This window comes from Callorhinus ursinus, unplaced genomic scaffold, assembly GCF_003265705.2.
Source record: "Callorhinus ursinus isolate GAN/ISIS: 27379988/994484 unplaced genomic scaffold, GSC_fseal_2.0 scaffold15, whole genome shotgun sequence".
In the NCBI taxonomy this organism is placed as follows: Eukaryota; Metazoa; Chordata; class Mammalia; order Carnivora; family Otariidae; genus Callorhinus; species Callorhinus ursinus.
Window position 1 is genome coordinate 22960483 of NW_027397077.1, and position 13668 is coordinate 22974150.

General features: G+C 37.3%; 1 protein-coding gene across 2 annotated transcripts in view; it reads right to left on the reverse strand.

Annotated features, from left to right (window-relative positions):
* Positions 1-13668, reverse strand: part of SUCLG2 (succinate-CoA ligase GDP-forming subunit beta) — a 278639-nt gene that overhangs the window by 199238 nt on the left and 65733 nt on the right. The window lies entirely within an intron of this gene.

Here is a 13668-nt window from a genome sequence, read left to right on the forward strand (position 1 = left end):
GACTGCACAGTCCATGTTCAGTCTACGCCAGAAAGCAGAGGGACCATTTTCCTCCAAATTCTATATGCTACAGAGAATGCTAAGTGATCACCAAATCCACCTCCCCCTCTTCCTAAGTGTGCCCTGCGACTCTACCTCCCAGTCTCTCTTGCCGTTCACTGTGATCACCTGAGGAGCTGCAGCCAACAGAATGTCAGCCAAAGCAATGTGGCCCATGCAAAATTCCTACATGGAATCCGTCATGCTCTTTTCACCTGTTAAGTGGCTAGAATGAACACAACCGCCAGGTAATGTCTGAGAACCATGTGCTGAAGAGAACAGAGCAGAATGACAGGAGGCTCGATCTGTGAGTCAGCACTTAGAGGGAAACCAAGAAGACCATGTTGGACTTCTACATGATTAAGAAATAACCTCTTTATTTTATTAAGCTACTGGGAATTTGGCAGCTTATGGGTTACAGGTGCTAGCATCACCTAACATGCTGAAACAGAAAAAAATAATCTAAGTCACAATAAGAAATAACACAGCCAATCTGGGAATTACCATACAACCATTAAAACAATGTTTTTGAAAAAAACTTAACACTTGGGTAATGTTCATGTTATAACATAAAATTTTTTAAGTAGAGTTACAAAACTGTATGCATTGTATTTTCCCAAATTTAAAAACAAACAGTGTCTCTCAATTATGTTTATATGCATATGTACACAGGAATTAATGTTGCTGGCTGAATGAATGTGTAAGAGAAATGGAGGGAAATATGTTAATATGAAGGCAGGTTCCCTCTGGATAATAGGGTGTGAGGAGGTTTTTACGTCTTTGTACTTCTCTGTATTTTTTAAATAAAAATAATTGAGCACATTATTTTTATAATCAGAAGAGATTTGTCTACTTACATATAAGATTTCATTAAAAGGCCACTATATCCAGACAGACAGATAATACAGAGCTAGTTCCTATGCCCACTGAGCCCAGGCAAAGCTGTTCTACACTTACAACCCTATAAACCACCCTCTGGACATTCAGAGCTACCAAGCTGTACCCTGGGTGAGTGAAAGACCCCAGGGAACAATAATTCACAGGAAAATCCTGGGAAATGAGACCATGTGGCAACATAACTTCTTTGTTCATTAACAATGAGGTAGCTCTAAAAAACAAGTTAATAAATAACTCCATTAACGACACACTGAGAAAACAGAAAGTGAAATTATGTCAGTTCCCGTGGATACACAATCATGGGCATGCAGCACATATCATATCTGATGCTATTCAGAACCAGTCCCTAAAGGAAAACCTTTCCCTCTGGTTTAAATGAAGATCACATGAGATCCTGTTTACTGAAGGCTCAACATGATGCCAGGCACATGGCAAGAGGCCAAAGGTTAAATGCCACCACTACTATTTGTATCGGTTAAAACGCGAGGAGAATAATTAATCCTTGCTTTACTATACTGCCAAAATTCAAGTTGAGGCATTGACTTTCAAAGTGCCATTCTCATTAGTTTCCAGCAAACTGAAAGGAAACTATATGCACTTCCATAAAGCCTGCCTGCCCACAACCTGTCTTATCTTGCCCTGCACTCTATAGGTCTCCTGCTGCTTCTACCCAGGGAACACCACAGGACAAAATTAGAGAAAAGATGCTCTAGCACAGAGAAATTCTAAGGAGATAACCAGAGAAGCCCATTTATATTTTCAGACTCAGGAAGAAGAGAAAGGAACATTTTATAAAATGGGGGATGTCTTTGGAAAAATATGTACAATAGGAAATAATACTAAAAGCTACACATTGTTGAATGGGTTCCTCTTCATAAGGACAGTTAAGGAAAGCCTTTAATGTCAATTAAGGTGTTTCTTTAAGGATCATTTATAAGTAAACATGATCATGAGCAAGTGACCATTTTCTGAGTAACAATAGTATTTATTGAGCATTTATTATGTCCCAGGACCTATGCTAAGCACTTTTTGTCTGGATGAGTTAGAGTTCCTGGCAGAAAGCAACAAAAATTAACTCTAGGTGAAATAAACATGAAGTAAATCACAGAAAAGGTATTGGGGGGGGTGCACCAAGGAGGTGGGAGAATTGGTCGCAGAAAATAGGAAGGCATCAAAGGGGTCTAACAGGAGCCAGGAACACAATCAGATCTCACCACAGGAACCACCCATCTCATGAAGACACTGCTATTACCCCTAGAAAGCAGACACTGCTTCAGCCTCTGATGGGCCACACTCCCATGCTTGCTTCTTTGCACTCCTGATTGCAGATTCATAACAATGGATGGCTGATATGAAGATAAAATGAAGATTTACTCCACAGAAATCAATGTTATTCTCACCTATCCTTATAAGACGATCATGACCATCATCTCAGCAGAAAGGATGTGAGATCTTTTTGCAAGATCCTAACCATGAAATGTGATATGACAAAGCCACAAAATCAAGGTTTGCCATGTATTTAATTGCCTATAGGATTAACAGTACATGTCAATCAGTAATCAATGGGCAGCAGTTTCCTTTTTATATACAATACAATTCCTTAATGCTGTAACTAATTCACTAGGCTTTAGGATGTGATTATACAAAACTCAAAGAATAAGTTATCATATTGACAAATGGAGACATGTTGTAGCTGAAAGCAATCCAAAGCTAACCAAGTTCAATAAAAGCTCCTTATCTCCATTTTAGGATGCATGTCATTAGCTCAGAGAAGATTAATTTTTCCATTCATATTTCAATTTCTTTCCTGGCAAAAAATAAAACTGTGAGTTTTTGAATTACAATCTTCTTGCTTAATCAAATGTTGAGAGTCTCACATCAACATGATTGGAATAATTAATAAATTAGGCCGACTCCTAAAACTAAAAAGTAGTAGTCCTAGATAAGGTTCATCTATACTTATATGCAATTACTCCATTTGGACACGCTTTCAAGTTACATGACAGACACATTTTTTCATTCATCTTTAAAGAGAAGTGAAAGGCAACGTAAAGATTAGTTATGCATACAGTAGGTATTCCATAATTATCTATTGATTGTATACATTAAATTTAATTACAGGAGGAAAGCGTAATTAATAAGCCTTCTGAGAAAACTGTATACACCCTCCTTAAAGCATGATTACAAAAGGTAGTTCATACAAACTGCTGCAGAAATGAATATTATCCACATATTAAAAACTTAATTCACCAAACCAGATTTACTCTCTCAATCAGACATAAGTCTATTTTCTATGCAAGAAAATGAGGCTCTCACTCAATATCTTATCATTATGAATTTTGTTTCACAAAAAGGTTTGCATTACCCATTTCAAACAAATGCTCAAATGAACAAACTTTCCATAAGTATATGGCAAAACATTCTACTGCCCAAAGAGATACAACAAAATGAATCATTAAGAAAATATCTGCAGATTACACAGTTTCTATAAACTGTGCCTTAGAACCTGCCACATTTAGTTTTAATTCAATCTTCTAATTTTATTAATATGCATTTTCCATCTTCAACATGCTGACTCACGCATAAAAATCTCCCAAGAATATCATCATTAAGTTAGCAAAGAGGAAAAATGCTTGGGGAGGAGATTAAATCTAATCTGGCTGGGTAGAAATTCTATCTTTGTCATTTACTAGCTGTACAACTTTGGCAAGTTTTTAACCTTACCCCTACCTGTTTCGTTGCTTAGCAAAATCACAACACTACACTAACAATGGCAACATTTAGGGAAGGAAGGGAAGATGGTGCTGTAGGAGGAGGTTCCTAGTCTCATGTTGATCCACGAATACAACTAGATAATTATTATATCATCCTAAATACCCCAAGAACCTATCTGAGGACTGGCAAAACAAACACCACAACTGAGGGTAGGCCACATCGAGGAGGGCAGGAAGTGCACAGACACTGCCTGGGAGAGAAACAGATTGTGACCACCGTTGTGGAGGGGAGCCATAGTTGCAGAGAGGGGCAAGAAAGAGACTAGCACACAGGGGAACACATGGGGAAGGCGAATCCCCTAGGAAATTAGCTTGGACGGCGAGAGAGCCCAAACTTCATGGGTGCTTGTAACCAGTGGGGCTTGAAGCCTGGAATTTTTAAGGTCAGCGTGCTTGGCTCTGGGAGAGCTCAGAGGACATTGGGGCTGCTCTTGGAGAAAAGGCAGGGCAAACAGCCGACAGATCTACAGCATGGGAACAGCAATCTGAAGGGCACCTGGGGCACACAGTGGGGAGGTTAATTCCTCATTTCAGAGCATGTCCCAAAGGGGCAGCATTTGTGGAGAGACCCCTTTGGGAACAGGGAGCCAGCAGGCGCCATCTTCCTTGTTCACCCCTCAGCATAAGCATAGGGCCACCTGTGGGAACAAGCACAGTGCAGACACTCGCTACCAAACTTGTTTGCACCAAGCCCTGACCACGCTCCCCTGCCCCCAGCCCTGTATCCAGGCAGAAACACCCTTCTTGGTCTGCCCTTCCCAATGCAGCAGGCTCCTCTCCTAAGAAGACTGACCCAAACCCCTGTCCACAATGCATCTCCCAACCCAGGAGGTTTCCAGAGCTTTGGTTCTGGTAGCAGCAGCAACAGGCCTCATTTCACAAGCAGAACACAGCACACCTAGTTAAAACTCACCACATTCAGGCCAAGCACCAAGCATTGTCCACAACAGGCAAAAACGGCCTCTGCAGACAACTGAACTGGAGGATAAAGCAGCCAGAACAAAAGAGCAGAGCACATACAGCACACATTGGAGACACTCCCAGAAGCTCCAGACCCTCAGAAATAGGGGACACCACATGGTAGGGCACTACTGGATCCAATCTTCATAAAGCCACTACCTTCAAGAACAGGCGATGTAGCTGATTTCCTAACACAGTGAAAGAGGCACAGAGACTTAGAGAAAATTAGAAGACAGAGAAATTTATCCCAAAAGAAAGAACAGGACAAGACAATAGCCAGAGATCTAAGCAAAACAGATATAAGTACCAGGCCTGATAAAGAGTTTAAAGTAGTGATCACAAGTATACTCCCTGGACTTGAGAAAAGAGTAGAAGACATAAATGAGACCCTTAACACAGAGATAAGAAATAACAGCAGAAATAAAGGGCAAAAAAAGTAAAATGAGAAACACACTTGATGGAATGAACAGTAGGATGGAAGAAACAGAGGAACAAATTAGTGACCTAAAAGAGTAATGGAAAGTAACCAAGTTGAACAAAAGAGAGAAAAAAGAATTATGCAAAACAAGAACAGACTTAGGGAACTCAGTGACACCATTAAATATAAGAACATTTGTATTACAGTAGTCCTAAAGAAGAGAGAGAAAAGGGGGCAGAAAATGCATCTGAAGAAATCATAGCTGAAAATGTCCCTAATCTGGGGAAGGAAATAGATACACAGATCCAGGAGGCACAGAGAAGTCCCATCAAAATCAACAAAAGCAGATCCACAAGGACATATTGTAATTAAATTGGCAAAATGAACCAATAAAGAAAAAGAAAAAAATTTAAAAAGCAGCAAGACAAAAGAAGACAGTAACTTACAAGGGAAAACCCATAAGGCTGGCAGGAGATTTTTCAAGCAAAAACTTTCTAAGCTAGAAGGGAGTGGCATGATACATTCAAAGCATTCAAAGGGAGAAAATTGTGCAACCAAGAATATCCAGTAAGGCTATCATTCAGAACGGGAGGAGAGATAAAGAGTTTCCCAAACAAAAATTAAATGAATTCATGACTAAACCAGCCCTACAAGAAATATTAAAGGGGGTTATTTGAGTGGAAAGGAGAGACCAGAAGTGGCAGTATAAAGATAGGAAACACAAAAGCAGTAAAAATGAGTATTCCTGTAAAGAATCAGTCAAGGAACTCACAAAATAAAAGGATATAATAGACACCATATACCTAAAACGAGGGGAGGAGAGGAGTAAAGCATGGGTTCACACTTAAACAACCATCAACTTAATCTAGACTGCTATATGCAGAAGAGGTTACATACAGACCTAATGGTAACCATATATCAAAAAGCACTAATACATATGTAAAGAATAAAGAGAAAGAAATCCAAATATATCACTAAAGAAAATCAGTAAGACATGAGAGAAAAACAAGAAAGCATCGGAGAAAATCTTCAGAAACAACCACCAAATAATAAAACGACATAAAAAATACCTACCAGTAATTACTTTGAATGTAAATGGACTAAACACTCTGATCAAAAGACAGAGGGTGACAGAATGGATAAAAAAAAAACAACAAGACTTGTCTATATGCTGTCTAAAAGAGACTCATTTTAAACCTAAAGATACTTGAAAATTTAAAGTGAGGAGACGGAGAAACATCTATCATGCAAATGGATGTCAAAAGAAAGCCAGACTAGCAATACTTATATCGGACAAAACAGACTTTAAAACAAAGATTGTAACAAGAGACAAAGAAGGACACTAGATAAAAATAAGGGGGAAATCCAACAAAACGATATAACAATTGTGAATATTTATGCACCCAACACAGGAGCACCCAAATACATAAGACAGTTAATAAAAACATAAAGGAACTCATTGATAATAATACAATAATAGTAGGGGACTTTAACATCTCACATATATCAGTGGACAGATCATCCAAAGAGAAAATCAATAAGGAAACAATTGCTTTGAATGAAACACTGGAATGGATGGATTTAACAGATATATTCAAAACATTCCATCCTAAAATAGTAGAATACACATTCTTTTCAAGTGCACATGGGACATTCTCCAGAAGAGATCACATATTAGTCCACAAAACAAGCTTCAACAAATTCAAGAAGAATGAAGTCATATCATGCATCTTTCCTGACCACAATGATATGAAACTAGAAATCAACTACAAGAAAAAATCTGGAAAGACCACAAATATATGGAGGTTAAATAACATGCTACTAAACAATGAATGAATCAACCAGGAAATAAAAAAATTAAAAAGTGCATGGAAACAAAGGCACATGAAAACAAAATGGTCCAAAACCCTCAGGATGCAGCAAAAGCGGTTTTAAGAAAGAAGTTTATAGCAATACAGGCCTACCTCAAGAACAAGGAAAATCTCGGGGCACCTGGGTGGCTCAGTTAGTTGAGCGACTGCTTTCGGCTCAGGTCATGATCCTGGAGTCCCAGGATCGAGTCCCATATCGGGCTCCCAGCTTGGCAGGGAGTCTGCTTCTCCCTCTGACCCTCTTCCCTCTCATGCTCTCTCTCACTCTCTCTCTCTCAAATAAATAAATAAAATCTTTAAAAAAAAAAAAGAACAAGGAAAATCTCAAATAAACAATCTAACCTTCTACCTTAAAGGAGCTAGAAAAAGAACAACAAACAAAACCCAAAACCAGCAGAAGAAAGGAAAAAATAAAGATTAGAGTGGAAATAAGTGATATAGAAACTAAAAAAAAAATAGAACAAATCAATGAAACCAGGAGCTAGTTCTTTGAAAAGACCAACAAAATTAATAAACCTCTAGCCAGATTCATCAAAAACACAAAAATAGAAAGAACTCAAACAGAACCACAAATGAAAGAGGAGAAATAATAACCAACACCACAGAAATACAAGGGATTATAAGGGAGTATTATGAAAAATTACATGCCAACAAACTGGACAACCTAGAAGAAATGGATAAATTCCAAGAAGCCTATAGCCTACCAAAAATAAAACAGGAAGAAATAGAAAATTTGAACAGACTGATAACCAGCAAAGTAATTGACTCAGTAGTGAAAAAAACTCAACAAACAAAAGTCCAGAACCAGATGGCTTCACAGGCAAATTCTACCAGTTACAGGAAAGTTAATACTTATTCTTCTCAAACTATTCTAAAAAATAGAAAAGGAAAGAAAATTTCAAAATTCATTCTATGAAGCCAGCATCATCCTGATACCAAAACCAGATAAAGACATCACCACAGAAGAGAACTACAGGCTAATATCCCTGATGCACATAGATCCAAAAATACTTAATAAAACACTAGCAAACAAAATTCAACAATGCATTAAAAAATCAGTCACCACAATCAAGTGGGATTTATTCCTCAGCTGCAAGGGTGGTTCAGTATTCATAAATCAATCAACATGATACATCACATGAACAAGAGAAAGGGTAAGAACCATATGATCATTTCAATAGATGCAGAAAAAGCATCTGACCAAGTACAACATCCATTCATGATAAAAGCCCTCAACAAAGGTTTAGAGGGAACATAATTTGACATAATAAAGGTTATATATGAAAAACCCACAGCTATCAGCCTCACCAATAGGGGAAAACTGAGAGCTTTGCTCCTAAGGTCAGGAACAAGACAAGGATGTCCACACTCACCATTTTTATTCAACATAGCACTGGAAATCCTCACCACAGCAACCAGGCAACAAAAAGAAATAAAAGGCATCCAAACCAGTAAGGAAGAAGTAAAATCTCCACTATTTGCAGATGACATGATACTATATATAGAAAACCTGAAAGACTCCACCAGAAAGCTGCTAGAACTGACACACGAATCCAGTAAAGTTGCAGGACGCAATAGCAATGTATAGAAATCTGTTGCATTTCTATACACCAATAATGAAGCAGCAGAAAGAGAAATTAAGAAAACAATCCCATTTACAGTTGCACCAATAATAAGATACCTAGGAATAAACCTAACCAAAGAGATCAAAGACCTATACTCTGAAAATTATAAAACACCGATGAAAGAAATCGGAGACAACACAAAGAAATGGAAAGATATTCCATACTCATAGATTATTGTTAAAAATGTATATACTAAAAAAAAAATGTCTATACTACCCTAAGCAGCCTACACATTTAATGCAATCCCTATCAAAATACCAACATTTTTCACAGAACTAGAACAAACAATTCTAAAATCAGTATGAAACCACAAAAGACCCCAAAGAGTCAAAATAAAAAAGAAAAGCAAAGCTGGAGGCATCGCAATTCCAGACTTCAAGTTATATTACAAAACTATAGTGATCAAAATAGTATACTCCTGGCACAAACACAAACACATAGATTAACAGAACAGAAAAAGAAAACTCAGGAATGAACCCAAAGCTAGATGGTCAGTTACTCTTTGACAAAACAGGAAAGAATGTCCAATGGAAAAAAGACAGTCTCTTCAACAAATGGTGTTAGGAAAACTGGACAGCAACATGCAAAAGAATGAAACTGGACTACTTTCTTACACCATACACAAAAATAAATAAAAAATGGATTAAAAACCTATATGTGAGACCTGAAACCATAAAAATTCTAGAAAACAGGCAGCAATTTCTCTGACATTGGCCGTAGCTACTTCTAGATATATCTTCTGAGGCAAGGGAAACAACACAAAAGCAAAAATAAACCATTGGAACTACATCAAAATAAAAAGTTCCTGCGGAGTGAAGAAAACAATCAACAAAACTAAAAGTCAACTTATGGAATAGGAAAAGATATTTACAAATGATATACCCAATAAAGGGTTAGTAACCAAAATATTTAAAGAACTTAAACAACTCAATACTAGAACACAAATAATCCAATTAAAAATTGGGCAAAATATTAAGCTCCACTCAAAACCCACTTTTTATATTAATTTCCTAAATATCACCCTTAACTAGAATGACTTGCTAATGTGTCTCAAAAGAGAAAATACATCTTTTAAGCCATGCAACTGGATATTTGAAGTGACATTTCATTTGTCATAGTGTAACAAGTAAGGTTATTAAATGTATAACTTGTTGGCAGAAGAAAGATTCTAACATCTGGCTGGATTATGTTGGTATAGACAAATTCTGTTAAGAAGAAAAAAAAAAGGCAGACATGAATACACATTTTTCTACAGAAGACATACAGACCACCAATAGCCAATAGACACATGAAAAGATGTTCATCATCACTTAGTATCAAGGAAATGCAAATCAAAACCACAATGAAATATCACCTCACACTTCTCAGAATGGCTAAAATCAACAATACAAGAAACAACGGGTGTTGGGGAGGATGTGGAGAAAAAAGGAACCCTTGTACACTGTTGGTGGGAATGCAAACTGGTGTAGCTACTGTGGAAAACAATATGGAGGTTCCTCAAAAAGTTAAAAATAGATCTACCCCATGACCCAGCAATTGCAGTACTGGGTATTTACCCAAAAAATAAAAATACAAAAATACAAAAATACTAATTCCAAGGGATATGTGCCTTTCTATGTTTACTGCAGCAATATTTATAATACCTAAGATATGGAAGCAGCCCAAGTGTCCATCAATTGGTGAATGGATAAAAAAGATGTATATACATATATACACACACCCATATATATATATAAATATATAATGGAATATTATTCAGCCATAAAAAAGAATGAAATCTTGTGATTTGCAAGGACATGAATGGAGCTAAAGAGTTATCATGATAAGCAAAATCAGAGAAAAACAAATATCCTATGCTCTCACCCATATGTGGAATTTAAGAAACAAAACAAATGAGCAAAGGGGAAAAAAGAGAGACAAGTCAAGAAACAGACTCTTAATGATAGAGAATAAATTAATGGTTACCAGAGGGAAATGGGCTAAATAGGTGATGGGGATTAAGGAGTGAGCTTGTCGTGATGAGCAGGAGGTGATGTGTGGAAGTACCGAGTCACTATATTGTACACCTGAAACTAATATAACACTATATAACTAACTGGAATTAAAATTAAAAATTAGAGGGAAAAAAAGATAATTGGAGGAATCTCAGATGGGTGAGTGGGGGAGATAAGAGAAAGTTTTGAGCAACTGAAAGATGACAAATTCCATCTGGGCCAGGAGAAATGGAGACATCCGTAATCAGACGGCCCATAGGCAACCAGGAATGTGGGTTCAGACACAAAGAAAGAGCTTTGTGAGGTAATCCATACAGAAAATCCTGGAAATCATAGGCATGACTAATACCATTTGTTTTCAAAATATTTTATATATATCATTGGATTTCAAAAACATCCAAATATGAATAAAGTAGAAAGGTAAACAAATACATTTCAATCATTTACAAACTTCTCAAATTAAAAAATGAGTTCTCTTAACACATTATCCAGAGAATACTGATTCTCACATCTGATTTGTCTATAAATTTGAATCATGACAGCTGTGAATCTCTTGGAATCATATGCTGATAATGATGATGATGGTAGCAATAAACTCTTATTTAACACTTACCATATGTTAAGTATATTGTCCTTCTCTGCAATTTTTCTCCTTTAAAATATAATTGTAGGGTAGATGTTCTGTTTTCAGGGCAATCAGATATACATGTGATCCAACTTGAACCTTAACCTCAAATCTATTTAGTAAAACTTGTGCTATTGGTTCTTGTCTATCCTGTAGCAACAAGCAAGTTAATGCTGTGAAGTTTTGCCAGATTCTTCTTGTTTTTCTCTCTCTACCAATCTCAGTAACTTTTATATTTACAATCTACTCGTTTCATTTTTAACCAACTAGACTTGGTACCATCTCTTCTTCCAATACTTTAAATATTCCCTCTGATCAAAACTGTCTATTGTACAACAAAAGCCAGAGGAGACCTTCTTCCTCCAAAACTCCTCAGTGAGTTACAGAAGGATGACTCATTCATTCAGGAAATGGGGGGCTTGGATTCGTGCTCTAAATTCCCTTTTCGCTCTAAACAGGATCAGAGAAGCACTCCCATGGCCACACCACTTAAATGAGTATCACAGGTAGCACAGGCCAAGGTACAGACACAGCTGGGTCAATCTCAATCCTTCTATCCACTTTGATTTTCTTAAAACCCCTCCTCAAGAACCAAAATGGCTTTTTGAAAAGTTTATTTTAATGTTTTTAACTTTACTTCTATTTAAATTTGCTTTATTGTCTGTGTCTTTTCCTGCCTTCACTCAGGCCCCAGCATATAAATGCCACCTTGTTATAATTCTGTGCAAAGCAAAAATTCTGTCTTACAAACACAGTATACAATGCCCAACCACAAAGCAGTGGCTAAATAAATGCTTATAAAACACCAGGGACTAAGAAGTCAATTAGTTTAGTAAGCCCAAAAATCTCCATTCAAAATCTGAAAGATAAGCCCTCTCTGTTGTGTTCTGCCTAACTGGGGAGGGGATAGTAATCAGTTGGCTTCCAGAATTCCCTGAGGGACTCTTGGACCTGGAATACTAGTATGTCAGCACATTTGTGGAAATAATAGGGAAAATGAAGACCAAAAGACCGACTTGAACTTTACATTTCTTTGTTCTCATTACTCATTCCCTAACCCAAAGGAGTATAAAACAAAAATGATCCTTTCATGTAAAAAGGTTGGAATACTAACGTTTACTGAGTCTATTCCCACAATGCACAGAGGAGCTCTCATCCAGGTGTTGGTTGAATTTTACCATTTTTTTTCCACCATGAAAACCAATTTTGATAGTTTTTGAAAATGAAACCAATTTCCATTTCTTAAACTCTAAGTCACTCCCAATTTCTACATTGAGCATCTGAAAATTACAAATTAATTTCCTTTTAGAATGTAAGTTCTGAAAAGAAAGAGGGCTTGCTTATCTTCCACAGCTGTAGCCACGGTGCCTAATACATGTGGCTGACAATCAATAAATATTTGTTGAAGGGAAGAATAAATTTCAACTGACATAACATAGAAAGGATCTGTCATATAAGCATCTGGCGGAACTCTGTAAGGGAGATAAAAGAACAATTACTAGCTGAAGTACCTCATTCCTCACTCTTAAAAGAGCATAGAAAATTGGGAGATTGAAAATGGAGCCCACTTCTATCTTGCACTCTTAAACTTTTGCTACAGCTGCCTGGCAAGGGCAGTTAGCAGATGCTCCATTGTTTATTTCTAGTGGGAAGCCACCACTCTCCAAGGCTGCAGGCAAAGAATACACATGCACATCCTTCCAGTGTCCAGATCTATGCTGTCCAATATGGTAGCCACTAGCCCCATGTATCCACTGAGCATCCGAAATGTGGCTAGTGTGAAAGGAGATGTGCTGGAAATGTAAAATACAAACCAGATTCCTGAAGAGCAGGACAGAAACCGGATGTACACTATCCCACTGAAAACTGTTTTACATTAATTACATGTTGAAATGATAATAGTTTGGATATACTGGGGTGAGATACACTGGGGGAAACAAAATATATTACTAAAATTAACTTCACCCATTTCTTTTTAGTTCTCTTAATATGACCTAGAAAATTGTTACTTATGTGGCTCATGTTCTATTTCTACTGGACAGCGCTAAACCAGACTGACAGTAAGAGAGTCTCTATACCGCTAGAAGGAATATTCATGGAAAAAACAGCTGGATCTGATTCCTAATTTCTCAATCTATAATTGGGAAATAAGGTAGATTTTCTACCACATACCAATGTATAGTCTCCCTTAAAGGCTCACAGCAGCACTTGGAGGATAACATAGTAGCTTTGATTTCTAGATAAGGAAACTGAAGCACAAAAAGGAGAAGGCACTTATAACAAAGTTACAGAGCTGGTAAATGGGAAGGCAAAACCCTGATGCGAAGTCAGGCTGGCTTTCAAATGCATGCACTCTCCAGTCCCTCAGAGAGAACTTTCTTCATGTTCTAGAGGCTTAAATAAGGATGCCAACCATCCTTCCTGCCTTACCTTGCTGTGGCTTCTCTTTGACACTCTACACTATT